Raw genomic sequence first — 19,725 nt, forward strand, 5'->3', positions numbered from 1 at the left:
GCGTGCGAGTCGTACCACCGACAGTGTGCGAGTGTGCACGCGTTCGAGCCCTACCTGGTGGCGATGAGCTGTGTCTATCTGGCCAGCAAGGTGGAGGAGCTGCACCTGCAGACCCGTGACATCATCAACGTCAGCCACAGGTAACAGGCTAGGTGGAGGAGCAGCGCCTGCAGACCCGTGACATCATCAGCGTCAGCCACAGGTAACAGGCTGACCACTGCAGTGCATTCTAAATGAACTATAATCGTAAGATGGGGGTTTAATATTTCAAACCTTTATTTAAACTCGAAAGGTAACTGTGGTTTCCCTCGTTTACAGTCACGTCGAGTGAACATACGGAGTTAAGCAAAACATACAGTTAAGCAAAAACAAAAGCATATAAAATCACACGGCATATAAAATCATAACAATAACACAAGTAAGGATACCAATAAATTAAAACACGTATAACTTGATTGACAATGGTTGGAGATCTTTCTCTGGTCTGCATCCCCTTAACAATTGTGTGTATTGAGCTGAACTGTATTGTACCCATTCTTCAATCGGTTAATAAAGTTTTCAATCAATCAATCAATGGAGGACTTCCTGTGTATACTAGCGCAAACACGCCCATCCTGATATCTGGCAGCGCAGTTGGCTCGCGGAGCAGCTAGGGTGACGTCCCGATTTCAGCTGAACAGTCCCGCATTTTAGCCCTCTGTCCCGCATCGTTGTTTGAGGACGCTGTGTCTCCTAGTTCTGTCCTCGTTGTTTTAGGACGCTGTGTCTCCTAGTTCTGTCCTCGTTGTTTGAGGACGCTGTGTCTCCTAGTTCTGTCCTCGTTGTTTGAGGACGCTGTGTCTCCTAGTTCTGTCCTCGTTGTTTGAGGACACTGTGTCTCCTAGTTCTGTCCTCGTTGTTTGAGGACGCTGTGTCTCCTAGTTCTGTCCTCGTTGTTTGAGGACACTGTGTCTCCTAGTTCTGTCCTCGTTGTTTGAGGACGCTGTGTCTCCTAGTTCTGTCCTCGTTGTTTGAGGACGCTGTGTCTCCTAGTTCTGTCCTCGTTGTTTGAGGACGCTGTGTCTCCTAGTTCTGTCCTCGTTGTTTGAGGACGCTGTGTCTCCTAGTTCTGTCCTCGTTGTTTGAAGACGCTGTGTCTCCTAGTTCTGTCCTCGTTGTTTGAGGACGCTGTGTCTCCTAGTTCTGTCCTCGTTGTTTGAGGACACTGTGTCTCCTAGTTCTGTCCTCGTTGTTTGAGGACACTGTGTCTCCTAGTTCTGTCCTCGTTGTTTGAGGACGCTGTGTCTCTTAGTTCTGTCCTCGTTGTTTGAGGACACTGTGTCTCTTAGTTCTGTCCTCGTTGTTTGAGGACGCTGTGTCTCCTAGTTGTGTCCCCGTTGTTTGAGGACGCTGTGTCTCCTAGTTCTGTCCTCGTTGTTTGAGGACACTGTGTCTCCTAGTTCTGTCCTCGTTGTTTGAGGACACTGTGTCTCCTAGTTCTGTCCTCGTTGTTTGAGGACGCTGTGTCTCCTAGTTCTGTCCTCGTTGTTTGAGGACGCTGTGTCTCCTAGTTCTGTCCTTGTTGTTTGAGGACGCTGTGTCTCCTAGTTCTGTCCTCGTTGTTTGAGGACACTGTGTCTCTTAGTTCTGTCCTCGTTGTTTGAGGACGCTGTGTCTCCTAGTTCTGTCCTCGTTGTTTGAGGACGCTGTGTCTCCTAGTTCTGTCCTCGTTGTTTGAGGACACTGTGTCTCCTAGTTCTGTCCTCGTTGTTTGAGGACACTGTGTCTCCTAGTTCTGTCCTCGTTGTTTGAGGACACTGTGTCTCCTAGTTCTGTCCTCGTTGTTTGAGGACACTGTCTCCTAGTTCTGTCCTCGTTGTTTGAGGACGCTGTGTCTCCTAGTTCTGTCCTTGTTGTTTGAGGACGCTGTGTCTCTTAGTTCTGTCCTCGTTGTTTGAGGACGCTGTGTCTCCTAGTTCTGTCCTCGTTGTTTGAGGACACTGTGTCTCTTAGTTCTGTCCTCGTTGTTTGAGGACGCTGTGTCTCCTAGTTCTGTCCTCGTTGTTTGAGGACGCTGTGTCTCCTAGTTCTGTCCCCGTTGTTTGAGGACGCTGTGTCTCCTAGTTCTGTCCTCGTTGTTTGAGGACACTGTGTCTCCTAGTTCTGTCCTCGTTGTTTGAGGACACTGTGTCTCCTAGTTCTGTCCTCGTTGTTTGAGGACGCTGTGTCTCCTAGTTCTGTCCTCGTTGTTTGAGGACGCTGTGTCTCCTAGTTCTGTCCTCGTTGTTTGAGGACGCTGTGTCTCCTAGTTCTGTCCTCGTTGTTTGAGGACGCTGTGTCTCCTAGTTCTGTCCTCGTTGTTTGAAGACACTGTGTCTCCTAGTTGTGTCCTCGTTGTTTGAAGACACTGTGTCTCCTAGTTCTGTCCTCGTTGTTTGAAGACACTGTGTCTCCTAGTTCTGTCCTCGTTGTTTGAAGACACTCCTAGTTCTGGCCTTGTGGTATGAAGACACTCTCCTAGTTCTGGCCTTGTGGTATGAAGACACTCTCCTAGTTCTGGCCTCCTTGTTTGAAGACTCTGTGTCCCGTCCTCCTCATATCTTCTACAATCTACATAACTCTGTTATGTTTCTCAACTGCAGGTAGGAGGATGAAGGAGGGGGGGGGACTGTTTCATCACCGGAGTCTAAAAGGGGGCTTTAATTTTTCCACACATTGATTTAGTTTGGCAGTTATTGAGAGTAAATGAGTTTGAATGTGTTCCACCGGTGATGGATTGAATCCATGTGTCGTGTTGTTTTTTACGGCTCCATGAAATGATGTAGAAAAAACAACAACACCTCGTCTTAAAGGGAAACGCTACCTTATCATCTCATTGAACTGTAATCTACGCAACACAAGGTCAGGCAATGTCCTCCGATGACATCACTGGTGGCCATATTCAAACTCATTACTCATTGGGGGGGGGGGGGGGGGGGGGGGCGACAGTGGCTCAGGAGGTAGAGCGGTTGTCTGGTAATCGGAAGGTTCCCGGTTTGATTCCCGGGCAGCATGTCGAGCAGCAAGACACTTACTACTAACCCCCTAACTGCCTCCGCCGTCAAGTCAAGTCAAGAGTTTTATTTGTCACGGCATACAAGTATACAGTGAAATGCGGAGGGTCTTGCCCGCAACGATTGTGCATAGTACAATAATACAATAATACAATAATAAGAATCCAAGGGATGAGAATGCGACATTTGTGCAATAATACAAGTCATAAGAGTAAAGACACAGGTATATGTACAGGAGTTTTTCAAAAGCATAGTAAGACATGCTAGGTCCTGTGATAGTGCAATACACTGTTAGCTATGGATGGGGCACTGGGTCTTATGTACACTACTATACATGCTTTACTATACAATCTACAGTTATACTATGTGTACTTATGCTAGCTTGCTATCCATCTATTTACTATACAAGAACCACTCCTGTTCTTGTTTTTAAAGTGACCTTTCATTGTGTAAAGTGACCATAGTGTGAGCGTGTGCAGCATATGTGTGTGTGTGTTCATGTTAAAGTGACTGCTAGTGTGTGAGCGTATACAGTGTGTGTGTTGTGTGTGTGCTCATGTGTGCTTGTGTGTGGAGAGTTCAGTGTTCAAGACTCTGATGGCCTGGGGGAAGAAGCTGAGTCGGTGTGTGAATGTGTGAGTGAACGGGTAAAATGTGAGGAACAAATTGTAAAGCGATTTGGATAAAAGCTGTTATATAAATGCAGCCATTTACCATTTACTCTCAATAAACTGTCAAACTGAAGGAAGGTGTGCAAAACTGTTTAATAGTTTTTAGACGTGTGAGAGATTACATGCTAAATAAATTGGCTTTTTATTTATTTTTAATTTTTTTTGCGAAGTGGCCCTTTAACTGCGGTTGTGGAAAACTTGCACCGTCAGCGTGTGTGTGTATTATATCACCCCCTGGTGGTCAGACTCACCTGGCCTGACCGCGTGTATCACTTCCGCAACGGATTTAGTCGGATTTCGGTTTCCGGGTTGGCCTGATTGGCCGCGACGGCCACGTGACACGCCCCCGCGGCAGAGGCGCCGCTACACGCTGCTGTGTTTCACTGCCGCTTTCCCACTTCAACGCCAGAGCAATATTGTCGCGCCATCTTCTGAGTGCAGACGCGCTGCTGTTTAATCACTTTTCCCACTTCAATGACAGAGCTGCTGTTTAATAATATTGTCGCGTTGTGGAAAGCAGGATGAGAGAGCGTAGATTTCAGTGTGTATCATTTAATCATTTATCATTTAACATTTGAAAGGCATACATTGTTGTCATACACAAGTACAGAATACTTTTATCCAAAATGCTTCTTACTGTTACTGTTAGAGACTGTGCTAGACAAGATAAGTATGAAATAAAATAGTATAGCATGTAAAATAGAAGTAAAAATAGAGGTCACGCTGTTCAGTATAGACATATGTACAATGTTCGATGCAGAATAGAAGTAACTGAGTTACCATACAATATACAATATACTATGCAATGTACTAATATACAATACGCTATAGTGCAAGGCAGAAATGGGATGAGGTACAATTTACAGTAAGGTGTACGAGTTGCAGTGCAAATGCTTCCTACTGTTGCGCTCCAGAGACTGTTACTGTACCATACAAGTATTCTGTACTTCTGTATGACAACAATGTATGCCTTTCAAATGTTAAATGATAAATGATTAAATGATACACACTGAAATCTACGCTCTCTCTCATCCTGCTTTCCACAACGCGACAATATTATTAAACAGCAGCTCTGTCATTGAAGTGGGAAAAGTGATTAAACAGCAGCTCTGTCATTGAAGTGGGAAAAGTGATTAAACAGCAGCTCTGTCATTGAAGTGGGAAAAGTGATTAAACAGCAGCTCTGTCATTGAAGTGGGAAAAGTGATTAAACAGCAGCTCTGTCATTGAAGTGGGAAAAGTGAGCATTAAACAGCAGCTCTGTCATTGAAGTGGGAAAAGTGAGCATTAAACAGCAGCTCTGTCATTGAAGTGGGAAAAGTGATTAAACAGCAGCGCGTCTGCACTCAGAAGATGGCGCGACAATATTGCTCTGGCGTTGAAGTGGGAAAGCGCCAGTGAAACACAGCAGCGTGTAGCGGCGCCTCTGCCGCTGCCGCGGGGGCGTGCCACGTGGCCGTCGCGGCCAATCAGGCCAACCCGGAAACCGAAATCCGACTAAATCCGTTGCGGAAGTGATACACGCGGCCTGACCCTCACATCTCCTCAGGTCACAGACTCCATGAACAGTTGTTTTTTAAGGCTGAGGCGAGGCGCTGAGGAAGGTCACACAACACGTGGTTATTATATTCCAGCTCTACACGCGGCTCTGCGATGGAGGACATCGCTCCTGTCCTCCTGGGTGTCTCAGAGACCACAGCCGTAGCTCTTACACTTCTGATTCAATTTGGATCACATCTTCGCACACAGCTTTGACAGCAGGCCAAGGACTTGGAGGTTGTTGTGACCGGAGGAGTCGTGCACCATGTTGTTGCATATTATTATAGGCGTGTAGCCGTCGACGTGCCCTCGAGCAAGACACTTAACCCCCTAACTGCTCCCGATGAGCAGGTTGGCACCTGCCCCGTCGGTGTGTGAATGTGTGAGTGAATGGGTGAATGTGAGGAACAAATTGTAAAGCGCTTTGGATAAAAAGAGCTATATAAATGCACCATTTACCATATAGGACTCTGTGGTTCCGTCTAGATTAGATTCAGATTGACTAGCGTAACTAGTAAGAGTAAGTAAGGGATATGTACAGATATAGATATAGTAGTAACTAGTAAGAGTAGGTAAGGGATATGTACAGATATAGATATAGTAACTAGTAAGAGTAAGTAAGGGATATGTACAGATATAGATATAGTAACTAGTAAGAGTAGGTAAGGGATATGTACAGATATAGATATAGTAACTAGTAAGAGTAAGTAAGGGATATGTAACAGATATAGATATAGTAACTAGTAAGAGTAGGTAAGGGATATGTACAAATATAGATATAGTAACTAGTAAGAGTAGGTAAGGGATATGTACAGATATAGATATAGTAACTAGTAAGAGTAGGTAAGGGATATGTAACAGATATAGATATAGTAACTAGTAAGAGTAGGTAAGGGATATGTACAGATATAGATATAGTAACTAGTAAGAGTAGGTAAGGGATATGTACAGATATAGATATAGTAACTAGTAAGAGTAGGTAAGGGATATGTACAGATATAGATATAGTAACTAGTAAGAGTAGGTAAGGGATATGTACAGAATGATAGATATAGATATAGTAACTAGTAAGAGCAGGTAAGGGATATGTACAGATATAGATATAGTATATTATATGACATGCAGGTCTGTACATGTATATAATTCTCTCTCTCTCTCTCTCTCTCTCTCTGTAGCATCTGCTCCATTACCTGTTATCCGTGATGTCGTTGGTGAATCGCCGCGGTTGGTCCCGTGTGCCCGTCGCAGAGACCGCCTGGGCGCTGCTTAGAGACTGTTACCATGGGCCCATGTGCATCCGCCACGCACCCCAACACATCGCCATAGCAACGCTGTACCTGTCCCTCAGCAGCTATGGAGTCCAGCTGCCTGACACTAGGGAGAGCGAGTGGTGGCAGGTGGGTGGGTGGGTGTGTGTGTGTGTGTGTGTGTGTGTGTGTGTGTGTGTGTGTGTGTGTGTGTGTGTGTGTGTGTGTGTGTGTGTGTGTGTGTGTGTGTGTGTGTTGCAGACATTGACGCTGTGACCTCTGACCTCCTCCAGCTCTACGACTTTGAGGCCTAGTGTATCTGAAGCACAGAACTATTAAGACACATGTCACATGGGAGAAATACATTCAATTTATTGTATTACTCTGTGTGTGTGTGTGTGTGTGTGTGTGTGTGTGTGTGTGTGTGTGTGTGTGTGTGTGTGTGTGTGTGTGTGTGTGTGTGTGTGTGTGTGTGTGTGTGTGTGTGTGTGTGTGTGTGTGTGTGTGTGTGTGTGTGTGTGTGTGTGTGTGTGTACAGTATATACTGTTCGTTCCACCATTGTGGGGCAAGGACTGAGAAAAGGTGGCTTCTCCTTGATGACCCTCCCGGAGCTCGGATAGGAGTAGGTCTGAGGCGGCCAGAAGATGCAGAGCGTAGGGGTCTTGAGGGTGTGTAGTTAGAGACCATTGACCGGAGGTAGGCGGGAGCCGTTCCCTTCACCGCACGATATGCCAGGTCGAGGGCCTTGAAGCGGATTCGTGCGGCAATGGGGAGCCAGTGCAGGTCCCTAAGAAGTGGGGTGATATGGGCTGACTTCGGTAGGTTTGAGATAATTGATTGTACCATTTATATATATATATTTATATGTATAGCCCACCCCTACCTGTATGTATAATTGTATGTGCACTCGTATAAGTGCATGCTTGTGTGCATGTACAATTGTACATGCGTGTCTGTGTGTCTGTGTGGGTGGCTCAGCTGTTCTTTTTATAACCTTGAAGCTCTGTATGTCATCGCGCTGTTTGGCTAATTGTGCCGTATGTGTCAACCTGATCGACCATGAATATATGAGTGCATTTGCATCGTTGATGTCCCTGTTTGATAATCTGTGAACAACGTAGATAAATAATTCAACTGTGCTGGCCCAGTTAGTCTGCGAGCTGTGACAGATACGTATGCACCACCAGCTCCCGCCACCGGGGGGAGACATTCTTCAATATCACTTTTTAATTCACTCAGTTAAAGGAAAAACGCCAACATTTTGGGAAATTAGCTTATTTGCCATCTTCCCTGGAGTTAGACAAGAAGATACATACCTTTGTCTTCTCTGTTAGCTTAGCTTAGCGTCAGTCACTGGAAGTAGGTTCCTCCAGCAGCCAAGTTCCCAGGCAACTACAGAAGTAGCAGTACTTATAGTAATATATTTAATTATACTTTCCACCTTTGGTGAAACTAAGCTAATTTGGATTCAGAAACGAATACAAATATTAAAAAGACGAGACTCTGTTTATTTATTTAATTTTCTTGAACAAATGTTTTTTATTTTCCCTTTTTTAACATGAAACTAGACAAACAATACAGTAACAGTAATAATCAATGATAAATCACAGGACAATAACAGAAATAATAATAACAATAATGACAGTCCAGTAATTAAATCAGAATGAATGTAGATTAAAAGACATAAAAATACTAAATACAATACATGTGCTCTTGCTCGCTCTTCCTCACTCTTTCCTTCCCCTTCCTGGGTTTTGTTTTTTGATAACATCTCAGATTGGAGCCTTTGTTCTCTGCTTTCTAGTTGTCTGTGTGTCTTTAAATGTGTTTCTGCTCAATAGTGTTGGCAGTTGTTTATCTCCACAAATATTGATCAAACATTCTAAGATCATATAAATAACAGGCTTTCTGTTTGGGTTTTCACTTCAAAGAGACGAATCACATATATGATAGTCTGCTGAATGTAGATAGAAATCAGTATTTGTGGACAAGACAAGGACACATTCTCAACCCTCGAGACGGTAACGGATACAGGGGCCTGGACCAGGTTTCATGATGGAAAGAGATCAAGAAATGAGATGTCCAGATATGGGGGATGAATGGAGGCAGCCAGACTTCAGGGAAACCTTTGTTCTCTGCTTTAGTTGTGTGTGTGTGTGTATTTTATGCTCTCTAGTTTTGAGAGTTTTTAACTGCACAAATATTGATTGAACGTTCTAAGATCATATAAATAACATAATAATTCTACTGTATGAAACACAATCTCAGGTGGGTCATACAGAACCAAGCATTTCACTGTAATGTACATGTACCTTATTATATGTGACAAATAAAACAAAAGACTTGAACTTGAAACGTGAACTATGATAGTCTGCTGAATGTAGATAGAAATCAATATTTGTGGACAAGAATGAACAAATTCTCAACCCTAGAGACAATAACAGAACAAAGATTTTTGGGTTTACTTGATTTCATTGTAGCTAATTATAACCACTTCATGGCCACGCCCACAGGACATCCATCTGGGTGTTGTCACGGTTTCCATAAAGCAGGTATTTCATTGCTAGTGAAGCAGCTTGAGTGTAAATGTATCTCTTGATTCTCTCAAATGATCAGGTAGCTATACGCGTTTCCTGAAATGCAATTTTATTTTTTTATGTACATTTTCTTACATAATTGTAAATTCCCTGAAAAGAGGAAGGCAGACAGATTTTTCGACAATATTTGAATTTCCAGGTTACAGAAAGATATTTGTCATATGAAGCCATCTGAGAATTAAGAAAAATCCCTTTTAGGGTTAGCCTAATCTCTTTCTGTTATGAAGTGCTGATGTTTTTACTCCTTGCATCATTAATATTAATTAATGTCCCCCTCAATAGATTTTTCATTTCATTTTAAGAGTCTCTCCGCCCCATCTATTCTGAATTCTTCAAGTCTAAATCCTTCATGAATCAAAGGGAGGTTGTGTTTGACCATGATTATTTTTGTGTAAAAGATGAAAAGAATATAAACAATATATAGGTACATATATGAATATATATATAAGACATAGCAGGCTTAATAAATATTACACACAAACAACTAAAATGTAAACAATGTGCAGCTATATTTGGTCCTCCACAATTGGTCTCGGAGCTTGATAAAATATTCTATTTGCATGGTCTATGTATTTTATTCATGCTTGTGGTGATTATAAGACAACTTGCTTATTAGAAGCTATTTGATCAAACATGATGACATACGATCTATGTTAAATTAGGGTCAAATGCTGTTATATTTCTAAATAATCACAAGGCCTACTACTCGTATTACAATGTGGCCCTTGGCACTCCATGCTCTCAAGTTTGGGCACCTATATGATTTAAAGTGAATTGGCTGAAGAAATGTTTTCCATGACCTGACTGACCCAGTTTCAGTTTTTGTGGTTTGAGATTTTTATTGATATATAATGGTAAATGGTGCATTTATATAGCGCTTTTATCCAAAGCGCTTTACAATTTGTTCCTCACATTTTACCCATTCACTCACACATTCCGATACCGATGGCGGAGGGAGAGAATGATACGAACACGGGGGAGGAGGTGATACGAACAGTCCTTAGGTACACCGTATTTTATCCGGACCTTTTCGATCCGTTCAACCTCCGCCATGTCGGTGGTGTCATCCAGGTGTGTGGTGTCATCCAGGTGTGTGACGGTCACCCGTTCCGCCAATGTCCCCAGGGCAGCACTCACGGTCTTCTCTTTTGCACAGAAGAACGTAGTCTGCGTCCACTTAAAATAGGAAGGTGAAAAGTACGTTTGCGTTGCCGCCCCATCTTGTTCGTCTTTGGAGTCAATATCAAGGATCTCCCATAACCCTCCCAATTGACCCACGATCAAGGTCTTCAGGTCCGCAGCTTTTTCTCTACGATCGATCTCATTATCAGGAACGTAGCTGAACAGATAGGAGCAACAGCGGGGTATGTATGTGGTGGTAGGCATGGTCATGGTGCAGTGTGCCCGTGGACCAGAGACTTATATAGATGAGAGGCAGTGAGCTTCAACATCCAAGGCCAGATTACACACACACACACACACACACCTACACACACACACACACACACACACACACACACACACACAGAGAAAAGTAAACATGACCCACCCCATAGTATGTGAAGAACGTGTACGTTCGTCTAGACCCCTTGTCATAACCGTGTGGGATAATCGATGGCTTTAGACACAGAAATGTCAACATACTGGCTATATTTATTTTATTTTATTTTATACTTATCTATTTTTGTCTATAGCACAGTCTCTGGAGCGTAACAGAAAGAAGCATTTTGTATAAAAGTATTCTGTACTTCTGTATGACGACTAATAAAGAAACTTGAACTTGAACTTGAATGACACACCCCATAACTCATGTGTCACATGTCGGTCTTGGCAATGAACCCTAGCTAGCTTCCCCATATAGTCGTCTCCCCCATATAGCCGTGCCCCCTTGCAGATCCTAGGCACCCCAAGCCCCTGGCACGCTGCCTCGCAGCTGCCACTGTGCCCTCCTCCTCCCTGTGCGAGAGAGGGAGAGGGAGAGAGAGAGAGAGGGAGAGGGAGAGAGAGAGAGAGAGAGAGAGTCCATTGACTCCGGCCTCAATGGACTACCAGGGGCTCTACCTACCAAGCCACTGTCGCCGCCCCTTGCCCACAAAGCTTGCATTTATGTATAAAGCAAGATGTCCACGTATGGATAAACCAAAATTAAGAACATAATTGTCTGATTAAGAATAACCGCCATATATGCTTTGCACGATACATAATGATCAAACATTTTGACATATAGGCCTACATGTTTGTTGGATATTATGTTATGTAATATTTGCAGGTGTATTTCTAGAATTTGGTTTGCGCTGAAGAATATAAAAGGGACAAGCCATGCCTGTAAAATGATTTGTTCCAAAAATATATTCAATCTGTGGTATTATTTTACTAGTATCCTTTAATATGTCTAATGGTGCATTTGTTGCTCATAATATCAACACCATTGATATAAAGAATGCACACAGATCTGGGAACCTCATGTTTTTTCCCCCCTCTATAGCTTTTCATTAAATCTAATATACCATTTTGGTATGGATTTGATTACTAAGCTAAATTATTTTAACTTGATAGGGAATGCTTTCTCCTTAAGAAAAGCTTCATAGTTAAGTAGACCATTAGAATCAAACAAGTCCTTTAATAAGATGATGTTTCCCAATTTTGCAAATAAAGTGATTTGTTCCTTTTAGTAATATTATAGTACTGTATGCCTACATTCATTGTTCCTTATGATAGCCTTGTGTGGAGAAAATCAGTTTCCACGCAAAAAGAGCTTGTTGGTAGAATTTAGATTTAGATAGTTATACAGATAAGCAAGTAATATTATAATTACACACCAATAAAAAAAAATTAAGACAATTCCCCACCCCACCTACCCAACCCCCCCCCCCCACCTACCCAACCTCCCCCAATGTACAGTTTCTTCGTCAAATGTATATACTCTCTTTTTTAGACTATTTTTGAATCACAAACAGTACTGTATTTGTAAATCTGGTATGTCATAAATGTATAGATGTAGCAGTACTGTCTATCTGTATGTCATGTATGTCATATGTTATGATGAATTGAAAATGGGGGACCCTGATGTAAACAAGACAAAAGTCTTTCTCTGGTCTGCATCCCCTTAACAATTGTGTGTATTGAGCCGTACTGTATTATACCCATTCTGTAATCTGTTAATAAAATGTTCAATCAATCAATCCTATTTCTTACAAATGTAATGTAATGTTGTGTGAAAAGGAAATACCATGATAAGTTTGGTTCAGTGACTGGTCTTGAACCAATGGATGGGAGGATAATTACGTTGAACCAATGAACGTGAGGTTAACCCTTTCACTGCCACACTACAGAAGGTTAACCGTCAGTAGTGTGATAGTAAAGGGTTAATCTTCTGTGTAAGTGTAGTAGTGTGGCAGTGAAAGGGTTAACCTGCTATTGTTGTGTGGCAGTGAAAGGGTTAACCGTCTGTGTATTGTCGTCGCAGTGAAAGGGTTAACTGTTTGGTAGTGTGGCGGTGAAAGGGTTAATTACTCAAAGTGACGTGACCTTGGTGGTTGTCGGGTCACGTGGCAACAACGCGTGATTTCTTTCCGTAGCCTATGTGTGCGAAGACGCTCTCTGATTGGCTAGCCGCGTACAGCGAAGACGCTCTCTGATTGGTTTAGCGCAGAAGGGTTTCTTCCGCCTTGTACATATAAAAATGAGCCAGAATGAGTGAATTACCATGTTTTAATGTCTAGGACGAAAGTCAGCCTTTGTGATCAAATAAATGTATTGTAATTATGCTATGTGGACCAGTCGACTCCAGTACTAGGTACGGGGGTCGAGAAAATGTTTAAATACTGAGCAGTCTCGACATTAGAACACACTCGACAGGGAACCGGACTGTGTGTGTCAGGGAGACTTTGATAAACCTGTGTACTGCTTTGGAGAATTGCATTGCTGCTGTTTGCCAATAAAACAAACTTTCACTCCCGGACCATTGCTCCACAAACCACTTGTTTCCAGACCTTTTCTTCTCCTCCGAACGAATCCAGAACCAAGCGTGCCAAAATAAAGTCACGTTAGCATCTTTGCTATTCATAGCACTGGCTGAAGATGATATGTTTTGGCCTGGGTCCATATTTAAAAAAAGCCTCTATATAGATACAAACTATATAGTAATACTAGTATTATATAGTTATATGGTTACTTAGTAAGAATAAGGTCATACTTATTCCACACAAACATTTCTTTCTTTCCATCTCTCGCTCACACACACGATACACATCGAAGTGAAGAATAACAATCGTTTAATATAAACAAAAAGTTAATATACAGCATAGTACTGTAATATTACAGAAGCATTGTAACAAGAGAGAACAGATTGTATTGGCATATGATTGTTGAAAAAGATTCAGAAAAACACCATGGAAACTACGTAAATGAATGAATAACTTTACGGATGCCCTCAGTCTTGCAATGTAGTAGGACTTCATAAATCCGATCTCCAACTAGGAAAAATGCAACGGAACAGCCACCAAAGTCGGAAATCCAAGTATAGGAAACTCAGGGGGTTGTTATGCAGTTATATATATTTTTAATTTGTATTCCATTTATTTTTTGGCTTTTCTGTATTTTTCACCCATCCCAATTTAGTCACTGTCGGCATGGGGAGGGTGTAGAACAACTACATGCCTCCTCCGATACATGTGGAGTCAGCCAGCCGCTTATTTTCACCTGACCTGACAGCGAGGAGTTTCATTGAAAATGAAAATGAATTGAAAATGGGGGACCCTGATGTAAACAAGACGAAAAAGTCTTTCTCTGGTCTGCATCCCCTTAACAATTGTGTGTATTGAGCTGTACTGTATTGTACCTATTCTGCAATCTGTTAATAAAGTTTTCAATCAATCAATCAATCAAACATAAAGCATGCAGCGGGTCACGCTAATTCCCACAGATCCCCTCCCTGCTGAACAGGCGCCCGGACCGACCAGTAGTAGGCCGGGAGCCAGGTCCACCCCTCAGGATGTTTTTTGCTACCTTTTTTTCATTATTATTTCCAGTTATCCCATACCTTGGGCCATCACGAGTTGATAATGACCACCCCCAAATCAGCCCTGTTTGGCCTCAGGCCCAAAAAAAACTCTTTTTGGGAAAAGCTTCTGGCGAAATTATGTAATTGCAAATATGAGGGTACTGCAAATGGTCAAATAAGTATCAGAATAATACTCTGGGCCTTACAACCTTTCTATTGTCAAATATCACCCTCAGAATACCCCAAAAGACAAAAAAAATTCTGTCCGCCTGACAAATTGTCATCAAAAGTGATCATTTTCAAGTATTTGTTGCTGCCTCACATGGATATAAAAACTGCCCACATTTATAAGCTTCAATTTAAGTCCAAGATGACCTTTCTATCTAGAATAGTACACCTGCTATGACCAAAGTTCTCCATTGTACCTCAAATCGAGAAAATAGAACATATTTCTTCTCTTTTTTTTCTCCCTTATTTTTTTATATCTAAAAAATATATTAAACAAGAGTTGAGACTTAAGTAATGTAATGTATACTATCTGAAGTTAATTACATGAAAAGTGAACAATGTTACGCCCCCTGTTGGACCGGGGTATCACAGTGCAACATGAAGCAGTGCTGACCGGGTTGCCAGAATACTTTGGGCAGCCGAAGAGTGTTTCCGCGTCTCTGATTGGCCAGGTCATTTCTGGTCATGTGACATGTACGCCCAATCGTGGGACCGCAAGTGTCTACACTGGTTAGGCTTAGGCCCTCGTTCGAAGTCGATTAAGGTTAGAGTTTGTCTTAGAGCATGGCGATAGAACGCCTGCCCTGATTCCGACGGTTAAGCTTAGGCACTCTTTCGAAGTTGGTTAAGGTTAGAGTTTGTCTTAGAGCATGGCGATAGAACGCCAGGTTGTTTGCAGGCTGTTAGACCCGGAAATAGGCGCAGAACTTGCTGTCCCACGATTGGCGCACATGTCACATGACCTGGCCAATTAGAGCGCAAAACTCGAACGCGGAAGCACTCTTCGGCTGCCCAAAGTATTCACGCGACCGACCGGGTTACACACACCAACCAACCAAAACCCTAACCCTGTTTCATGTCACATGTCAGTTATTCAGCAAAGACAATTTTGGGTAAGTTGATCTGCAAATTGTAATTATTAAGAAAATAAATTATAATTATTAGCAACTCTACTTCTAGAGTGATAACATTAGCTAGTTAGCTTGTAGATTGTTAGCTGCCAGCCCAATGTAGCTAGCTAGTGAGAGCGGGAGTGGGAGACTAGTGAGAGCAGAAGTGGGATATAAATGATGGTGTGTGTGTGTGTGTACAATATTTTGCTGTTGTAATGAATATACTGACTTTCTGATGGTTGCAATGCTACGGTATAGTCAAGGTGCCAAAGAGACGACAAGATGCATGGATACCTTGCCAGAGTGCTTCAAAGAAGAATCAGCCCCCCCCCCCCCCCTCCCCCCCCCAATCTGGGATATTAGTCCATGTCTGAGGTTAGATGCGACCCCCTCTGCGTGCCCCCCTGTCTCCGGAGGTCTCGTAGTGGTGACCGGAGTGCCGGATGTCCCGCGATGATGTCGAGGAGTCCGCGACCCTCTCTGCGCCACCCCCTATCTCCCTGTCTCCGGCTGTCCCTGAGCAACGACCGGAGTGTTGAATGTCCCGTGACTAAGACGGGGAGGACGTGACCCTCTTTGCGCCGCCCCTGTGCCTCAAATAGATCCGCTATCAACTCTATCTTTAATCTTTCAAAATGTTCAGTTGCTATCGCTATTTGCTCTATCTTTAATTTTTCAAAATGTACAGTTGCTATTGCATGCACTCATCTGTGTTTCACCACACACATGAGTGCATGCTTACCAACTGTCCGTCTGCAACACTACTATCACCAACATCTAAGAAGGGAGATCCCCCCTTGAATGGCCCTTCTAAGGTTTCTCTCCTCCACACCGCCTGTGGAGCTTTTTTCCCTATTGTTAGGTTTTAGTGAGTTTTTCCTTACCTTCGCGTGGGGTATGTCTGGGAGTGCTTGCATTCTTTCATTTATTTGCATTCATCTAAAAAAAATTTTGACCCTATTGTGTTCTTGTTCTGTTCTTGACTTATTGTTATGTTGTCTTCTTGACTTGTTTAAAGAAGACCTGTACGGCCCATGGGGACATTAACGTGTGTTGTCGGGCCCTATAAATAAATTTGATTTGATTTGATTTGATTTAGATGTCAATGAAATGTGAAACATTGGATCTCAAGTTTCAAGTTTCTTTAATATTTGTCATACAGAAGTACAGAATACTTTTATACAAAATGCTTCTTACTGTTACGCTCCAGAGACTGTGCAAGACAAGATAAGTATGAAATAAAATAACATAGTAAAATTAGAAGTAAAAAAATGAGGCCACAGTGTTCAGTTTAGACTAGGGATGCTCGATATTGGCTTTTTTACCGATACCGATATTCCGATATTGTCCAACTCTTAATTTCCGATACCGATATCAACCGATATCAACCGATACCGATATATGCAGGGTTTCCCCGTCCAAAAAACTGAATAATTTCAGGTAACTAATCATTTCACTGGATATATATATAACAAATATTGTTATTGTTTTTAATTTTTTTTAAACCGATACCGATATTTTCCGATATCACATTTTACTGCCGATATCGGCCGATAATATCGGTCGGCCGATAATATCGGACATCCCTAGTTTAGACATATGTACAATGTTCGATGCAGAATAGACGTAGTTACCATACAATATACAATACTGTGCAGTGTACTAATATACAATACTATATAGTGCAAGGCAGAAATGGGACGAGGTGCAATTTAGGTACAATTCACAGTAGGTGTACGAGTTGTAGTGCAAATCCTTTATCAATAAATATAAAGTGTAAAGTGTGTTTGTGTGATCTAAAGTGTGGAGAGTGGGTGCTGCAGTGTGTTGTTTGTTTGAGTGAGTGTGTGCGTGTGGGTGTGTGTGCTGTGTGCATTTGATGGTTGTTGCATAGTGTTTATTGTTCGTTTAGCAGCCTGATGGCCTGGGGATAGAAGCTTCTTCTGAGTCTTTCTGTGCTCGCCTTAAGACTCCGGTATCGCTTGCCTGACTGCAGCAGTTCAAATGAATGAATGAATGTATATTGGCACATAAGCCTGTTCAAGCTGCTGCAGTCAGGCAAGCGCCTCTGCATACATACAGCAAGAACAGAGAGACTCAGAGTCAGCTTCTTCCCCCAGGCCATCAGAACACTGAACACTGATCTCTCCACACACAAGCACACAAGAACTGGGACAGAGCGATGAACACACACAAATCCATGCTGGAAGCTAGTCTAGAGAGACTCCTCTATGACAAGTATCTGGAAACTCATGAACCACTCTCTGCAGAATGGACTGCATTTTTTGGAAAATCTCACTCTGAATGAATCTACTCTTGCTGAAGTGCTCTTATCAGAATATGTATCTCACCACATGGCAGAATATCATGCATTCAGAGAAGCCGTGAGAAATGGGGAGCTGGGAGAAACTGGACCGTTTTGGATGGAATACATGGACTGCACCTGGCTCGTCCTGTCAATGAATAAGGCAATCAAAATGAATGACTATGAAGGATACAAAGCCACCCTAAACAACATGCCAGACCTCTTCTTCTGCTCAGACCAGCAGAACTAGCTAGATTCCTCACATACTTGGGATACTATATTGAACACACTGAGGAAACACATCCAGGATCTGAGAAACGTTTGCATGCTGGAGCAATCAGTGTATCCAGATCACATATCCCAGCCAACCGCTGCCACACTGACAAAACAATAGAAGAGACTGCTATGAAATGGCTTAAAGTCAAACTCAGGGTCTGGAACATATTCTGCAGGGATCTGTGGAATCACCAGTAACTATGAAGCCAGCCAACGTCATATCCTGACTGCCCATGCCAAAGGAGGGTATGTAGAAGAGATGTGGAAAATGACAAGCGACCGAGGTGAACATACAGAGAAGCAGCAACGAGATCTAAGACCACGTGAAATCACTCTGTCTGAGAAGCAAGTCCAGCAAACAGTTGAAGCATTTCAGAGTTTTATCAACCCATTTCAGCTTGATACTTCTCAGCCCTTGACAAGTTTGACTTCAGGAGCAGCTATGCCAGAAGAGGTCCGCAATGATGTGCTGAATGCCCTGAAAAATGGCAAAACTCAAAAAGAGAAGTTCATCTGTGATCGACTTCAGACAAAAAAAAGTCCTTTTCTTTGAACCTATCAAGAGGAACAGATTCAAGACAATGTCATCTACCACACCTAAAAGGAAGCTTGTGGCATCAAACCAGAAAGTGATCCAGTACAAGGCCTCAAGTGGGTTCATCTTTCAGATCTTTGTCAAATCACAACAATGCAAGTCACAAATAAGCATCTCTGACCTAATGACCTATCCCTTATTGCCACTGATGCCATACTCCATCTCAACAATCGATAGTTTTATTCCGCAAAAACCAACAAAGCAAACGGAATGAACTACATGATCAAAGATGCTGAGAATGCCCAACTTCCTTCCCCAAGCCAATGTGCTCTCATTCAAGATCGAAACGCCTCATTCTACATGCGTGATGTGCCATGAACAATGAAGAATATATCAGAGCGCACCTTCAAAAGTCTACCGGCTGCAGCTGAAACAGTATTCAGTACAGACACTTACCTTGACCATCTTTATTCACCAAAATCAGCTGAGAGGGATCACAGAGGTTGTGGTGAATGTTTTATGGTGAAGGGGCTAAATGTTCATCGGCCCACTGATTGGAATGGTTTTCTCACAAATGATGAAAACAAGAAGGCCCTCATTAATTTACTTCTGGATCACTGAAGATATGATGAAAGACATCCTCCGAAGGCCTGTTATTTTCGTAGAGGCAGGTCAAGCATGCAATGCTGGAGTGATGTCTAAAGAGCTTCTACCTGAGATCTGTTCAAAACATGAAGAAACGGATGTGAGGGTAATCATTTACATTGCATTACATTACATTACATGCAGTATATCCAAACCAAAAGGCCTCACATCACAACAGTCAGATTCAGAGCAAAATACTGACATTTTCTTCATCCTCCTGTATTATGCCAAGTCATCAACTGTCAACATCCTCTTTGACATGGGAGATAGACTTATCAACATCAACCAGCTGGCTGAAGATTACTCAGAGGAACACATTTCAGCTCTCCTGGCCTTGCACGCATTCATTGGTGCTGACTGCACATCAGCATTCAAAGGCAAAGAAGGGAAGGTGCGACCGATGAAGATTCTGAATCAGAAAAGTTTATCCAGATCTTTGCTGAAGTGGGGAACTCTTGGGAGCTTGATGAGTGGATTCTCAGTGATGTTGAAGAGTTCACCTGTCGCCTCTATGGTTTCAGTCGTCGAATCAAGAAGGTTGATGAGGCAAGAAAGATTAAAGTCAAGATGTGTGGCTCAAGCCTTGAGCTTCGACTGGGTATCTCCGTTGACCTCTCCACCTTGCAAGAGGGTCCTCTTACAGCACATGAGAAGAGTCAACTTCAGGGGCGGCTACGTGGCGTAGTGGGCAAGGCGCTCGCCACGAATGCGGAGACGCTGGGCTCGCCTCCACATTGCTCCACATTGCTTTCAG

Source organism: Notolepis coatsorum, assembly GCF_963971535.1.
Source record: "Notolepis coatsorum genome assembly, chromosome: 17".
Lineage (NCBI taxonomy): Eukaryota > Metazoa > Chordata > Actinopteri > Aulopiformes > Paralepididae > Notolepis > Notolepis coatsorum.